Genomic DNA, 16,033 nt, shown 5'->3' with positions numbered 1-16,033 from the left:
ACTCAACTGCTCCTATGGAAATTCACCTCTCTGCTTTAGGAGCACTTCAACAGGCCTATCTCTTCCCCCTTCCCCTCCCACTACTCCATCTAATTTTACTTGCTACATTAATTTCTCATCATCAAAACCAACCCTTACTGAATTTAGCAGTAATACAAGCTTTTTTTTTTTTACTTCACTAGTCAAAAAGTAACCCACTAGGTGATAAATCTACTTAATCCTTGCCAGCTTTCCAAAAAACATGGAGGTAAACTAGACTGAATGTCCTAGTTGCAAAAGGAAGCCTCTTGTAGGCCACAATATTTGTAGCAGGCCTATAGAGCTCTGGGGAAAAACATTCACAGCAAGCAGTCTATACAGTTTGTACAAACCCAAATAAACTAGGATATAAGTGACTGAAATACAAGTCACTTGAGGCAGAAGTGGAGATGACACTATCTCTGTGTAGGTACAGAATGAACTCTTCCTAGCTTCTAAATTCTACTGAAGATCAGTAGTATTCTTCTCTCAAAGTAAAAATGAGACTTGAGAAATTCAAAGAAGAATCAGGCACTACAGCCTCATGTATTACTATCATTCTTACCCTTCCTTTTAACCTATTGATTAAAACCTCCAAGTTCAATGCAGCTTGTCTCTGAGCATGCATCACACCCACACAACTTTGTGACCACCGGCAATGTATTTCCACATCATCTCCACAGATAAACAGAATCCTAAATTTTGTTTGGGTAGAGCAATTTTAAGCTGACTATGTCCTGACAGTGCCTCAATTAACTCCCTTTCTGTGACAGGCAAATTAACTGCTTCACACAGAACTTATTGAAGAGTGTGCCAATTACAAATCAAAAGACAATTTCCACAAAAGCTCTTCAACATTCACATCACTAACCTCTACAGCATTCCTGGGATCAGGGCAAACAGCTTCAAGAGAACAGGGCCCATTCCTTTCCGAGGTTTCTCTTCAACACCAAAGCTGCTCTCTCACTAGGTAAAAGAGAAAAAGGTTAGAATATAAATGTGACAATAAAGTCACAGAGCTCAGCTCTTCTGAAATGAAAGAGGAGTCATTCCTATGACAACTGGACTTTCAGAAACTAAGAAATCTTTTAAATAGCACTGTGAAAAGGAACTGTAGCAAACTAGAAACTGACACACAGCAGTATTTCTCTGATTAAATGATACTCACTGAGAGCACATGAACTGCTAAAAGAGTTAATACAAAGTGCAAATCCAGTAATTAATGCACTGACAGCCCATGATCCGCAAGAACATCCCTCTGAGGAACCAAGTGATTTCTGATGATTACAGCAGGGGAATAAGAACTAAGCTACATTCACACTAACCCAGCAGAGCAACTGTGAAGCTACCGAACTTTTCCCCAGCCTCTCCCCTAGTTTGTCTGCCTGTTATTTTCAGAGTTACAAAATATTCATATTAGAATTTGCAAGCAGACACACTCAAGCCAACAAGAGCATGAGTCTGAGCTCACTTCAGAACAACTCCATGAATCCATCACAAGGTTTTCAGATAACCTAGGCAAGTGGTAGAAGCAATAAACCCAGCAGTGGCCACTGCTGGCAAATAGGACCTGGCAAATAACTAGGTGAAAAGCTGTACCTTGATTATAAGCCATGAGATGGCAGACCTCTGAGAATTTCACCTCTGATTTCCAGTCAGCCCCATCTGGCACTATTACTACAGCATTCCTTCACTCCCGTGCACTACACACTACAGGCATACCTAAAGCAACTGGAAAAACTTTATAATATAATTTATATAATTTATTGTTTTATTATTTTGTCCATAATAGGAGCAGATAATATTTTGGTGGGGGGAAATTGACTTAGGTAAAAAAAGCACAGCATCAGGTACCTTTGAAAGGCTTTCTAAGAAAGGTGGAACTAATTTGAAAATCTTGCTCACAGAGATGTTGCAGAGGTTAAAACAACATAAAATTTTGTTACGATGTTGTTCTATGCTTTAAAGCTTAAATAACTTGCTGGCAAGTTCAAGTGTCCAGCATTAACAACTAAAGGAGAATTTCTCACCTAACTCCAACATCCATGAGTATGAAACCTTCTCCCTCCAGTTCCATCTGTTTATGGGGAAAAATAAGGAGCTACCAGCCAGAACCAAATACCAGATGTGTGCACAGCACATAAAACTGTAGAAATTGGACCATGAAATACCAAAAGTAGGGAGAGCACTTTGATTTTATCTCTGCAGAAGCAAGTAAATATTTAAACTAAGATGATAAACTAATGGTCCTTTTGTCATAGGAACAGTTACTGGACAAACCCTAAAACAAATAAGGAACTGCAGTTTCAGCTATCTTCATTTCACCCTATTAAGAAATTTATTATATAACCAACTGCCTTTCAAGTTCGAAATGATAGATTTTTGTTTTTAAATACAGACAATGGAGGTCTCAGGCTCCAAATCAGATCAGACCATGATTGCACTAAATTAACACTTACTATATTTGTAAAGCTTAAATGACCAGTTACACTACAAGTACTCAAAACTTACAAGCTTCCTTGAACAGAAATTAAAGGGTAGTAGCAGCATGTTTTCCAGGTAAAACTGTAAAAAAGGCCATAAGGAAGTACAACCCTGAAGACAGCTTTCAACCCTCTTTCATATGTGTTATTTACTTGGTCCTGAACCAAAAGTTTATCTATATTCCCACAGTATATTTGGAATGCCTTGTCTCAAAGTCCTGATTCCCTTAAATTTATCCTACTTCCATATTTTGTCAGGGTCACAATAGCTTGAGAAAGACTTTATTAAATGTATCTACACAAAGTGAATTGTTTTGACTTGCAGCCTCAAAACCAATAAACACAGGGGAGCAGGAGGTCCTGTTTAAACATAGCTAACAAGAACTAAATGCCTTCTGCGGTGCCAAATAAATAAAGCACTCCTACTTTACTTTCATCATCAAATCTTCAGTATTGCCCAAATTTTAATTTTCCCTGTGGTCATCAGTTAGCAAAAGTGATTGCAAGACCAATAGCACACATCATCTATACTGCAGCTATGAGAAAAAGGAAGATGTTTTCAACGTTGAATATCCCAAAACACCAACATCCTCCAAAGAAATGTAACTAAACTAAGTAACAAAATAGGTTTGTTTTGAACCCACCAGTCACAAAGAGCAAAACTCTGGAAGCACCAAAGACAGCCCAAATGACTCCAGTCTCCTCACATCACCCAGCCTACTGAAGGCACAGAACCCCTCAAGAAGAACTGGCAGCTACTCTGACAGAACCTGTCAGTTTTGCAAGTTCTGAGAAAGGAGAACCAGTTCTGGTCACTGTCAAGGGGGCAGCATAGCTTAGTCACCCTTCCTGCCTTATTGAGTATCCAGTGTAATGGAGAAATATCTCTGGGAAGTATACTGACTGGCATGTTCAACAAAACTTTTCCTGGAGGAAAGTATCTATGTTTTTCAAATAAGATTAATTTACTACATGATTTCTAAGGGCATTCACCCTCTCTACATCTGAAGGTTGATAGTTCCTGACATTCCATAGGGACAATGGATCTCTTGGTGGCACACAGGCAATATGGTACTCCATGGCTGTGCTGCTACAGGCTTCCTCACCCACCTCTGCCCACTGAAAGGGTACAGAAAGGAATGTAAACACACCCTGAACCTCTCCAGACAGGCAGCACCTTGTTCTCTGGCTAATGGCTTTCCCATTTGCAGATCACACACTATCCAAAGACTGCTCAAACCCACAATGGAAAAGCAGCAGAGCAAAGAACCAAACTGCCCATTCCATATTTGGTGTCTGCTTCTGACTACTTCAAAAGCATCCCAAGTGGCAATACCTCACGAAAAAGTTCACCATAAGTAACAACAGGGAGTTATGGTGGTTCCACTTGCAGTTCAAAACAAAATGGGTGGTGATTTCTCCTCCCCAGAATGCTGCACGCACAGGCAGCATCTGATTCAGCCGACGCCAGCTCTGCGTCACCTCATGACCCACCACTGAACCCTGGCAGCAGCCACATCTATTATTTTCCAGAATCCAAGTGTCATTCAGCAAACAAGTTTCAGCCACCAAAAACACCCCCACCCATGTCTTACATAAAGTTCCCTGCTGCACTGAAGGGCCTTCCTTTAGTTCAAAGAGTTGGAACATATAATTTGCAACTATTTTCTCAAAATGTAATATTAGGGTGGCCAGTTTGAGCGTGACCAATAAAAACCTAAGTGACACTTCATAGCAGTTACCATCAATTTTAACAGACATCTTCTTTTTCAGATGAGTCCCAATCTACAGGCATTTCTGAAGAGTTTATTTAGGTAATCTGCATACTTACATAGGTAATTAAAAATATTTTTCCATCATATGAATAAAAGCTTTTTGGCTTTTCTAAATGCAAAGTCCATTGAGTCAGCATGCATTTTATAACAAATGCACTCTTGCATTCTAAGTTGGTTTTTTTGCATGAGCATGTTTTTGTTTCAGTGTCAGCAGAACCTGAACTATTTCTTATCCAAACATACTTCTTCAGAACTAACATTAAAAAGTTTAAATCAAGCTCTAATAATATGTATTTATGACTTGAATAACTTCTTTTAGCTGCCATTCTTGCCATCCTTTGTTCTTGTCCTTTAAATAATTTGTTTGCTGTAACAAACGTTTCCAGACCTGCATCCCACAAGGTATTCAACCAGGTGTTTTAGGTCTCTTTATTTTGCCTCAGTAGCTCAGTACTCTCTACTTCTAGAGCTTAACAAATCAAATAGAATTTGATTGCTACCCCCACCAGACATCATACAAAAAGTGCTATATAACAAAACCTCAGCAATCACAAACTACTTGGTTCCTGCAAAGAAGAAACCTGATCAAATAACACCACTAAAATTTGCTTCTATGTACATCTTATTTCTGAAAAAGAAATACAAATGTTATGCAGATTTCCATCTTAAATGCTTACCCCTTATTTTATTTTCCAAGTACTTCTCTGTGGACAAACTATGTTTATCAACTTAATGTATACCATACTGGTGCCATCAAAATATTAAAAAATGAAAGCCCTACAAAAGCATAAGGTTTCTTCTGTGCCTACACACAACACAGGTGTTCAACAGAAACCTATTCATACCTAACCAGTCATTTTCCACCCTGCTTCCATGCTTTGCAAAGTTACAAAACTCACATGTTACATCAAAGAGGAGTCAAGGAAGATATTACATATAAACTGTTGTTGATAGGAACTACAGTAGCTAAGTGCTAGCACTTACTCCACATCCGATAGAGATAAAAATCCTGCCTCTGATGGAAAGAAATCAAAGGGATCATAAATATTATGTGAGCCAAGTACTTTTTCTGCCTTTTCTAGCAGAGATGTGTACTTCTGCTTTCTCAGTCTCACTGGTTCACTTTCAGACACACTGCAAGGGATGTGATGTCAAAGCCTGCCTTTAGCCTGATGAGGTCAGAGGTCAGGACCACAGACCAGCAGGAGCCTGGATCTGAATTCACACTGCCTACTATGATGAGAAATAACTTTGGCAACAACATATTTCTCCTGTACATAAAATCTGAGAGAAGAAATACAAATGTGAGCAATAAGTGCTTACAGCTGTTTTAACAGTAGGATCAGGATGAAAGAGACAGATGATTCCCTCTGACAAAGACAGGACCTTAAAAGCCAACATAAGAGTCAGCCCCATTTGTAAAAAACAAACAAAAACCTCAAAGAAGTAAAAAACTTGATTTTCTGGCTCTCTCCAAAACTGTCTTGTCATTACTGTTTCTTCTTCACTATTTCTGCTAAAACAAGCTGTAGTATTGTAAAACTGCATCCAGGAATAAGAAAGGTACCACATATGTTTCTAGTAAAGTTCACTACTTCAGCACCTGAGTACTTCTCCTCACCAGTATTCCTGGATTCTTTTGCTTTTTGTTTATAAATCCAACTCTCAGCAATCTTGTCATACTTCCAAATGAATGCATACTCCCTAGTGAAGACTCCACTAACCTCCTCCTGCTCAGAAAGGATGAAGGAATGCATTAAGGCATGCACTTCACCTTTTCAGAGATCAGCCTGTTGGAAACCGAGGAATAGAAACTTCTACATATACTGAAGAGTTCAATTTGCAGCCTTGGAAAGAACTTGGATTGATGCAGTAATGAAAGTACACAGACATTGGGTAGAGAAATTATAAATTTTTATTCCTATAGGTTCAAGTAAGAATATGCCTAGAGTAAGAAAGAAATGATATTAGGTTAAATAGTTTGAAGTTTAAACTGTAATAGTGTGATTTACAGAGTAAGTTAAAAATCTAGGAACTATAACAGAAGTGTGTGTGAATATGTGACCTGTCCGCTTATTAGTTAAAAGACAGATGCAGTGCAGCAAAATTAAGTAACAGTGATAGGTTAATAAGTGAAAACAAAGTTCGTGTCAACCGTCTGTTGGACTAAAAAGTTACATATTTCCATGTGGAGAAGAAACTCGTGACTTCTTAAGCCTATGGCTGACGTATTGCTTCCAAACCTCATGCCTCGAGACTGACACCTTATCGAGCTACTTGAGCAATAAATCATCTCAATCTCAATCATCGTCCCATCCCTTGTATTTCATCTCGACATCAGCCCCAGAGGTTCACAGTAAAAAACAGAAAAAATGGCATATCCAAGTCTACAGACACCTTGTCACAACAGACTTCTTAAAAATTTTTCACTATTATTCCATCCATTTTCAAATTAGAATATGGTTGAACACCCATAACTCTGTGTCCTTGTTGTCCCCAAGACCCAGTGTAACACAGCTTGGAAATAACAGAAAGATGATACCAGTGGTGAGCACAGAGGCAACACCACCGCAGATTAAATACAACTTTCTGGAGGTGGAAGGGGAATATATAACCACAACTAATCATGTTTAGACAGATAAAAAATAATTGGGTGGGAAAAAAAAGAAGATACCCCACTCTGTGCAACAACATGCCAAGTTCCAAGGCAACCCACAAAATACCCTCACACTCAAGAGCAAAGGGAAGGATCCTCACAAAAGGGGTGTTAATGACAGACTATTACAGCCACCCTACTATATACAACTCTTAAATGTTGCTCCTCTTCCCTGAAGTTGTCCAAGAGCCAAACACAAACACCAGAAACTCCTGACAGATTCTTGGGCACCATGCACTCTACATCTGTAAAAAAGCTCCTCCTTACACTAAAAAATTCTAGTGTTGCCCTTCAGCCAGGAGCTTCTCAATACAGCAAAGCTTAAGATGTAGATGCAAATGGCCAACCAGATACAATAAAAGGAGACATCACCCTAGAGAAACTGCTTGAGCAGCAGCTGCATTCACATCTCCTCCAGAAGCATCCTCTATACAGAGAGGCAGAATGCAAACTAAGAACTTCAACAATCTGGCACTGGGTACAATTTAAAAGCAAGGAAAGTTTAACACCAACAATTCAAAGTTTTTTAAAGCAAGACAATGGTTAAGTCAACGAAATAAATCTAGTCTCATTTGTTGCGAGCAAGCTCTGTTGGGCAGCCCAAATCTTGCTTCAGTATAACTGCAATCATTTGGAAGTCTGGAAGACTTAATGGAACACCTGCTTTCTATTCCACTGGAAAGAAAAATGTTCCATAAACTGCATTTATGTTAAGTCAAAGCCAAAATTAGTCTGAAAGAGGAACAAGAAATTGTCACACACACTTCATGTTACTTCACCTTTTAATTACTCCCTAATTAAATTTGCATGCTTTGATAATATCTACTATCATAAGTTGATGCTCCAAATGGAAATAAATGCTAATTCCCTCTGCAAACGAACATCAAAACCACGTACATCTAAATAGATTAGTAAAATTTATTTCAAGTTATCTTCAGAATTCTCTCACCTACTGTACTCAATCCTCAATTTACAAAAGTCTTTGCCAAGGATGCAATTCAGTCACACATAAACAATCTTCTGCTCTTAATAGCAAAGAAAAGTGCTTCTTGTAGAAATAAATCACAATGTGTCAGTGCTAAACTCCAGATGCTCCCTACATAGACATGCTGAACTGGCTTGCAGGTCACCTGTGATATAAAATTTTATTACTTATATTGCTTGATAAGAAGTATTGCCTTTTTTACATAGAGGTTTTCAAATTAAGAAACTGGGTCTTAATGTAATAGCACGATGATCTCTGTCACTGAAATACCGGATGTTGTTTGAATGTAAATACAGAATGACATAGGATGGAAGACTTGTGTGAAGCTCAGTGTGGTCCAACCTCTGCTCAGCACAGGGGCAGCTTAGATCAGTGGCTCACATGAGCTCTGAGCATCTCCAAGAGTGGAAATCCCACTGCCCCTTTGAGAAACCAGCTGTGCTGTTTACCTTCATGGTATGTATTTCTACTCTACTTGTAACTGGCCTTGTGCTGTTTGTGTCCAACACCTCTTTTCCTATCCCTGTGCATCTCCGAGAAGATAGTCAAACTTTCTACAGTGGTCATCTCTTCTGAATTACAGATTAGTGACCATAGAGATACTTTATAAGTTGATCAGATATCCGAGGACAGGGCCCTTAATCAGATCAGTCAGGTACACACTGAAATAGTGCAAGTATTTTTTATGCAAGCCACTATTTTATTTATGAACTAGTAATATAAACCGACATGAACATACATAACATTTTGCTTAATCAAATGGGAAATAAAGACCAGAATAATAGAGTGGGGTTCTTTGTTTAGTTCAGGAAGCTAATGCCTGGCTCTTTAGGTTGCCACAGGATGAACAAAACCCTCCAGATATAGAGACAAACCCTGATTATCTAAATGACTGAAAAAATAATTCTAAAATTCTGAAATCCAAAAGGCAAATACCTGCCTGGAGGACAAATGCTCTGGCATTCCTAAGAACAAATCAGTTACCTTGGTATTTGGAGGCTTGCAACACAATTTTAAATACTATATTCAATTCCCCCACAGATGGTGGTGGTCTGGGACATTTGGGAAAGGAGTAAAAAAAAAACACCACAGGAGTGATTTCTCTAAGAGAGGCTGCTGGAAGCTTCCTCTATGCCTAGGACAGGCCAATAGCTGGCTAGTTCTGAGACCTGACAACATTTTGCACCATTTAGAAATTAGATCCACCTCTCTGAATTCCACCTTTTAAAAACCACAAACCCAGGAACTTTTCTCTCTTAGCTTCCAGCCTTGAACAGGTAACTTGGGGCTGGCCCCTGCTAGGCCAGGTCGGGCTCTGATGTGGTGCTGGCCCCTCCCGGGGAGCCCTCTGGGTCCCGCTCCAGCAGGGTGGCAGAAGCCCCTTCCCAGGGGAGCCGAGCCCTTTCCAGCGGCACTGCCGGGCCAGGCCGGCCCCGGCTCGGCTGAAATTCTGCTGCCGCTGAGTTTCACCAGAAAGTGCCGGGTAGGGGAGGAGAAGCCATCGGCCCGCGGTGTGCTGCCTCTGAGGGCTGGCCTGGCTGCTGAGATCCCAGTGCAGCCACCCAAAATCATCCAGCATAAACAGCTCCGGCCGCTGCCCTGGCAGAGATCACATAACCATCCGCAGGTCTGAACAAGAGATTTAACCCTTTCACTACACAGATGAGACCTGCAGAACTGGTTTTACCCCCAGGGAGAGAAAAGAGCGATCAACACATAGAAGGACAACATGAAAACACCAAGGTCAGTAAAAGGAGTCAAGCCTCAGATGGAAAGAGGATGAGGAGATGCTCTAATGGGCTGAAAATTCTTTTGGCAGTACCATGGAGATGGACAAAATATCTCCTTCAATTCATGAGAGAGTATGGGGGGGATGAAGCATTCAAACTGTAGATGTGAGGAGAGGCATCCATTAATAAAGCCAAGCAGATGTTGGAGTAGCTGTGATCCCATGAAACACCTGAACAGAGAGATGAGAATTGATGAAGACCCTTTCCCCCAGGCAGAGAAGAAGAAAACCTCTATTCCCAAATATGATCACAGAGACAGTTGAAGAGAACCCTTGCCTTTGAACAGCTCATCCTTAAAATAATACCCCATGAGTTCATGGCCCATGGACACAGCTCTGGGAGGGCTGTGAAAATGGGAGGAAATGTCATGATGCAGAACTTTTTGCTCGGGCAGCTGCTATTCATGGAAATGAAAAGCCACAAGAAAACTGTTTCTTGTGGAGACGTTTCCATAGCATGAGAAAACTCCTCTCCCTACAAGAACTGATGAAAGACTGTTGTACAGTTGGTACTGGTTTATCATCCCAGGTTTTGTCTCCATGTTGTCAGTTGGGAAAGGAAAAAGTTGGGCAGGAGGAAGAAAGGTGTTCTGGAGGTTTTATCCTGATGCTTCTCATTCTTGCAGCCCTGTTAATAAAGTTTCTTTATACCTTTTAAGTTTTAAGCCTGTTTTGCCCATCTCTTAATCCATATCTTACAGCAAAAAATGAGTAAGTGCCCTGGTGATTTTAGCCAGTGCTAAAACCCCCCACATTATCTGGTGTTTTGGCTGGGAAACTCAAATTGGTGAATTTAAACCACTACGTGGGTGTATAGTTATTTGTTTCTTTTACAAAGATAAGTGTATAAGTTGTTGTAAACAGTACAGTCAAAAGTAAATAAAGATTTTTTTCCCCTCTCAATTAGTGTCTACATGCTAGCTGGCTCAATATAGCTACACTCACTGATGCTATATTGCATAATGTAATCAATATGTTATCCCTACGTTATTCCTGCCATTAATTCCAAGCTCATATGCATTTTTATTCACTTTAATTAATCACAAAGTTACGATTTCCTAACAAGGACTGAAGGCTGACCTATATTAAAGGTGCCAAAGGCTATTGGCAAACCAAAGATGAAGACAAGCTTTTCACAGCACTGCATGGTGGGAGGAAAAAAGACAACAGAAACAAATTGATACAAGAGAGGTTCAGACTGCACATAAGAGAAGCTTTATTCCCCCACTGAGGACAGAGAGGCACCAGAATGGGACCCAGAGAGGTTGTGCTGTCTCCAGATTTGGAGGTTTTCAAGACATGACAGGATCAAGCCCAGTACAACTTGGTCTCATCTGAGAGCTGGTCCAGCTGCGAGCAGGAGGTTGGACTACAGCCCTGCCAAACCTCCTCCCAACCTGAGAGGCCTGGAGAGGTTCTCTTCCCCACTGTCATGTACAGAGTGAGTCTTAACTGCAGTCCCATTCTAACATTTAACATGCAAAGTCAGCTGACCTGCTGCCTTGCTTTCCCACAGCTCCCAACTGCATGGATTCTTTTCACTCTGCAGCCTTCTGCTTCCTGCCTATCCTGACACTTTACAACAGGGAATGTAACCCTTCATGAGTGGACACAATTTTCTCTCCAGACATCTACTTGAGGGCCAGAAAACCAGTCACTAAATCTGCAGTACATGAAAAACAGGAGGAAAAAGTCAGAAAGCAGACAGACTATAGAACTGGACAGAGGACAGGCCCTCCCCAAGCATACAGACCTCCTGACTAGCAGTGTCTTTTGTCTTTTTCACATCCAGCTCTACAAGTTCCAAGCAGGTTCCTCCAGAGCTCTACCAATCACCCAGACCAGCACATGAGTCCTGTGACAAGTTTTTCTCCAGCACCTGCAGTGTAGGAGCAACATTTTGGCCTGTGCTAACAACCCTTTCTTAACAAGGATCACAGAGAATCTCCGCATGACAACATTTTGGTGGTCCTGCCTGGAGTCAAGACTAGGGTACTACCCAAAAGCACCTGTCCTGGGGAGCTGCTTTTGACAGCAGCAAAAACATTTGCATGGTGCTGTACTTCAGGTAACATTTTAATAAAGGCAAGAGCTGTCTTGCATCAAGTTAATTCTTGCATCTGTGAATGTCTGCTTTTGTACATCTGCGACATGGAGAAATCGTCCCACAGCTAATGGAGCTGTAGCTGTGCTTCCTGGAGAGCAGCTTTAGCCCACATGCACCTCCTCAACAGTGTCCTCACCCTCAAACACAGCACTGAGCCACTCACAGCATGCACAGCCCTGGGCCGCTTGCTCAGGGTGCTGAAAGAAAGGAAAATTAGGGCAGCTGGCAGAGAGCAAGATGAATTCCAGGTAACTGTCCAGCCACTTCACACAACCCACCAGCGCTCCTGCCCTGGGCTCAGCACACAGTTCCCAGGCTGTGTGCTGCACAGCTGGTATCCAGGTATATCCAGCGATCAGAAGAAACAGATTTGCTGCAGAGCTTCCATTTCTGTGTTTCCAGATAGCTATTCCTGTTCTGCAAGAACTCTCTTTTGGTCAGTGACCCTCAACTCCAAGCCTTGAAGGGCATGTATTTCAATAAATTGTTTCCCTGTTGTTAAATTAAATGTTACTGTTCTGAAAAGGTCTGTGGGTCACGTCTCTTTTTGACAGAGAATTTTGCCAGCTCAGATAAGAATTAAGGCAGTAAGTAGTCTGTCCACCAAAAGAACAGATTGGTATGTATTTAAATGCTTATGAACAGCCTAAGGATTCTGTCCAACACTGCAACTGAACAAGTCAAAGTTGATCCTAATAATAAAGATTTGTTTATTCCATCACACACTCCACTATGAATCTTAAGCTCCCAGATTCTGTTTCCAAGGCCCACGTACAGCTATAAAATGTTTTGTAGTCATTGTGGTAATAATCATACCACCACAATTTGCCAGCCTTCACCTCTCAAGAAAGTGCTGCAGAACTCTGATTCTCATCTCACCTCCTTTTACTCACCTTGAACTCCCACCTATAACCAGTTGTTTGTACTCTGCAAGTTTGCAAGACTGCTATACATTTGGGCAGCTCTCTCCAGGTCCAGTTTCCAACTTAAAAGAGGTAATAAGGCATGTTGGAAAAGAAACATTAGGACAACGATTTGAACAAATGCCGATTTTATTGCACAGTTTAGCAGCACCTGACAGTAAATGAGATGATGCCTTATTCTAGTAACTGCATGGAAACAAAGAAATTCACTCAACTACAGCCACCACCCTGAGAGAAGACAGATATTCTGAATATCATCCAAGATCATTTATGGTGTTCCTGGGAGAGCTTGTTCTGCAGACTGCCTGCAAAGTCCTCACATATTTGGATTCTGCCTTTTTGGCAGCCATCCGGGATCTCATTTTGAATCAAACTTCTGCCTTGCCCAGCTAATACAAGGGTTAGAAGTAAAATTTTTAAAAATCTCAATAAACATCAGCAGACTAAAATGATAGAGTATCCCAAAAACTGCTTCAGTCTGCAATGTGATACCAAGGAGTATCCAAAGTAAAAAGTCACCTTTTTATTTAGTGACCCCCAAGTTGGACAGACATCTCCCCACAAATGGGGGTCAGACCTCCCCATACAGCTCAACACTGCCACTTAATAAACTGAGGTAATTGACTTCTCTTTTTCCTTGAACCAAAGGGAAAATAAGGTACTTCAGAACAGGTCCTACAAGAAAAAATAAGTGTCTGAACAGAGTCACTCTTAAAATCATCTGCAAAAATTGTACTTCTTTCAGAAAGCAGCACTCACTACTTGAAACATGCCAGTCTGCTTCTCAAAAGTGTCTCCCATGACTATTCCTTCATTCCTCAACTCATTCATTCCTTTTTCCCTTTTTTCTGAAATGTTAGATCCAAGAGAGATCATAGGCCAATAAAGATGTCACAATATCCACTCCTGATCATTATTAACTTAAATCAGATTCAGATGAGTAAGTAATATCCATTTTTATCCTCCAAGTAACAGTATAACTTGATGTATTGCCTAGCAGTCCTAAGAAGCTGAAATTGTAAGAAAGCAGATAATAGATTTAGTTTTCCATGTTTTCTTTTTGACATTCCACATAAAAATCTTCCTGCCAAGACTTCACACATGATGTCTTTACATAAAATACCATGAGTAAATATTCAGAGCAAAATCTGTAAAAACACATGGACGTAAACTTCAGATCCAGACCATTTTCAATGCCTATATTTAACACACAGGGGGGAAAAAAAAGTTACAGATACTGAATGACTTAAGGAAGTGTCACTTGCCAATATGAAATTACAATGTCATTTCACTCATGCAGTAACCTCAATATTTGTGTGGTCTGCATGACCAGTCATGAAGACATGATAGACATGAAGGCATGTAAGAGAAAATATCAACAAATCGGAAATTTAACTCATTTTCCACAGTTATTGTGGAAATGTTAATATGTGTAAGAGGGAGAGTTGCAGCTCTCCCTCTTACACAAGCACAGAATCATATCTTCATTAGTAAATATTTCTAACAGATTTGTAGTTACTGAGTTTGTGTATGCATGAAGTTTTTGTTTCCATCTGGATTTTCTGTCTTACTCTTTATTGGGGGCAGGTGGCCTGGTTTGATTTAGGGATTTTTCCTAAGGAAGGGAAAGAGGACAACATTTAGGAAGAGGACTCTAACAGCTACTTGATGATACATCTTGATCCTTCCTTGCTCTTAACCCATTCTTAGTCAACTTGCTGCAAATGCAACTTAAAGAACTTATTCTTCCTCTGCCTGTGAGCTATCAACAGTATCACTCTTTTACAATTTTTTCCTCTATTACCTGTCTGGAGTATTTCCCAAATGGAGAAATCCTACTACTTATATTAAATGCAATCTAAGTTGTTCATAATTATTCTTCCTATGGAAAAGTTAAAACCATTTGAAAAATCTGCACTAGAATAATCAAAGTAAACCAGAAAAGTATGATTCTACCTAAAATTGTGTGTGCCATAAAAAAGTGTACAAAAAACCATGTCCCTAATGGAGAAAAAAAAGAAACAAACCCTCAAATCAATAATGAAGTTTAATTACCATTCTGCTACATGAGAAATAAGTGAAGAAGTTAAACCCTAAAACTTGATGAGGTTTAGCCACCTGTTAACAGTAAACTGTTGTTTATTTGTGTTTGGATATATTTTTCCAGGGGAAAGGAAGTGTCTTTACAGTTACTCTCAAAAATACCATTAATGACACCAGGTAGACATAATTTGATGACTCTATATTGCTATCCATTCTGTAAAGAAATGTAGTATTTGGCTTGCTGTCCATGTCATTGAAAAACAAACTTCATGTGATCTTATTTTGAAGGAACTGAGCTTTTCATGACACAATCAGAAATATTTAGGTTTGGTCTGACAAAATGAGGAGCAGTGCTGAACACTGTGGGGTGTCAAATACATTTAAAGACTGAACTCAAGAACAGTATCAGGAAACACGATATATATTTCTCTTGTATGAGACAAGTCATTAAGCTTATTGATGTCATCACCTTCCAAGCTTATAAGAGCTTCAGTTCTTCTTTAGAAAAAGGAGATGAATCAAGATAAGATACTAGACCTTCATGCTTCTCAATGTCCAAATAAAATCATTTTTCATATTGCAACCAAGTCTGTCAGGAGATGTCATGTTGGAGTTAGTTTCTTTAGAGAGGCCAATTCCAGCAATAATATTTTGCTGTATTTGCAGTGAAAAGTTACCACCTTAGTTCTCTTCTTGATCTAGGTTTAAAGTGCAAACAGTCTTTAAATAGTGTGATCAAGTACCACTCATGATCAAAATTCTCCTCAGGTCTCTCCTTACCAGGTAACACAATTGAGATTTACCTCTTGTAACAGTAAAGGTACAATGGACAGATTAGTCTGAAATATCTTTTAAGAGAATTAACATTTCATGAATATATCCTTAGCAGGTAATTAGAAAATCTAAATAGTGCTTAATAGGGAAGACAGTACAGACTGAAAAATAAATTCTTCAAGAATATTAATGAACTTGAGCTGCTGTTCATTTTCAAAGTGCTCTTAATATCACTGTAAATTGGAACCAACCCTTACTCGCAATTCAATAGAAGCATGTGTAGAATTATCATTTTTCATTGCCTTCAACAGAAGAGAAACTCTCCAGTAACCAAACTCAGCACTGCAGTAAGGGGAGATTTAGGCAATGGCAAAAATAAAAAGTAACCACCAGATTTAAAAACAAAAACAAACAAGAAATCTTGTCTCCAAAGTAAAAAGGAAAGAAAGATCTTCCTCCTAAATTGTTCAATTTGTAGGA

At 39.8% G+C, this 16,033-nt stretch overlaps 1 protein-coding gene across 5 annotated transcripts in view; it reads right to left on the bottom strand.

Annotated features, from left to right (window-relative positions):
- Window positions 1-16,033, bottom strand: part of WDFY3 (WD repeat and FYVE domain containing 3) — a 156,650-nt gene that overhangs the window by 120,548 nt on the left and 20,069 nt on the right. For 4 of the 5 annotated variants that reach the window (XM_058837336.1, XM_058837335.1, XM_058837340.1 and 1 more), the window contains exon 2: window positions 890-984. The exons of the other annotated variant lie outside the window; for it this stretch is intronic. The gene's annotated coding sequence lies outside the window, so the exon portion shown is untranslated. The remainder of the gene's footprint in view (window positions 1-889; window positions 985-16,033) is intronic. 5 annotated transcript variants of the gene reach the window in all.

This window comes from Poecile atricapillus, chromosome 4 (genome assembly GCF_030490865.1).
Source record: "Poecile atricapillus isolate bPoeAtr1 chromosome 4, bPoeAtr1.hap1, whole genome shotgun sequence".
Classification (NCBI taxonomy): Eukaryota; Metazoa; Chordata; class Aves; order Passeriformes; family Paridae; genus Poecile; species Poecile atricapillus.
Note: the sequence above shows the minus strand (reverse complement) of the source record. Positions and strands in the feature narration are given on the sequence as shown.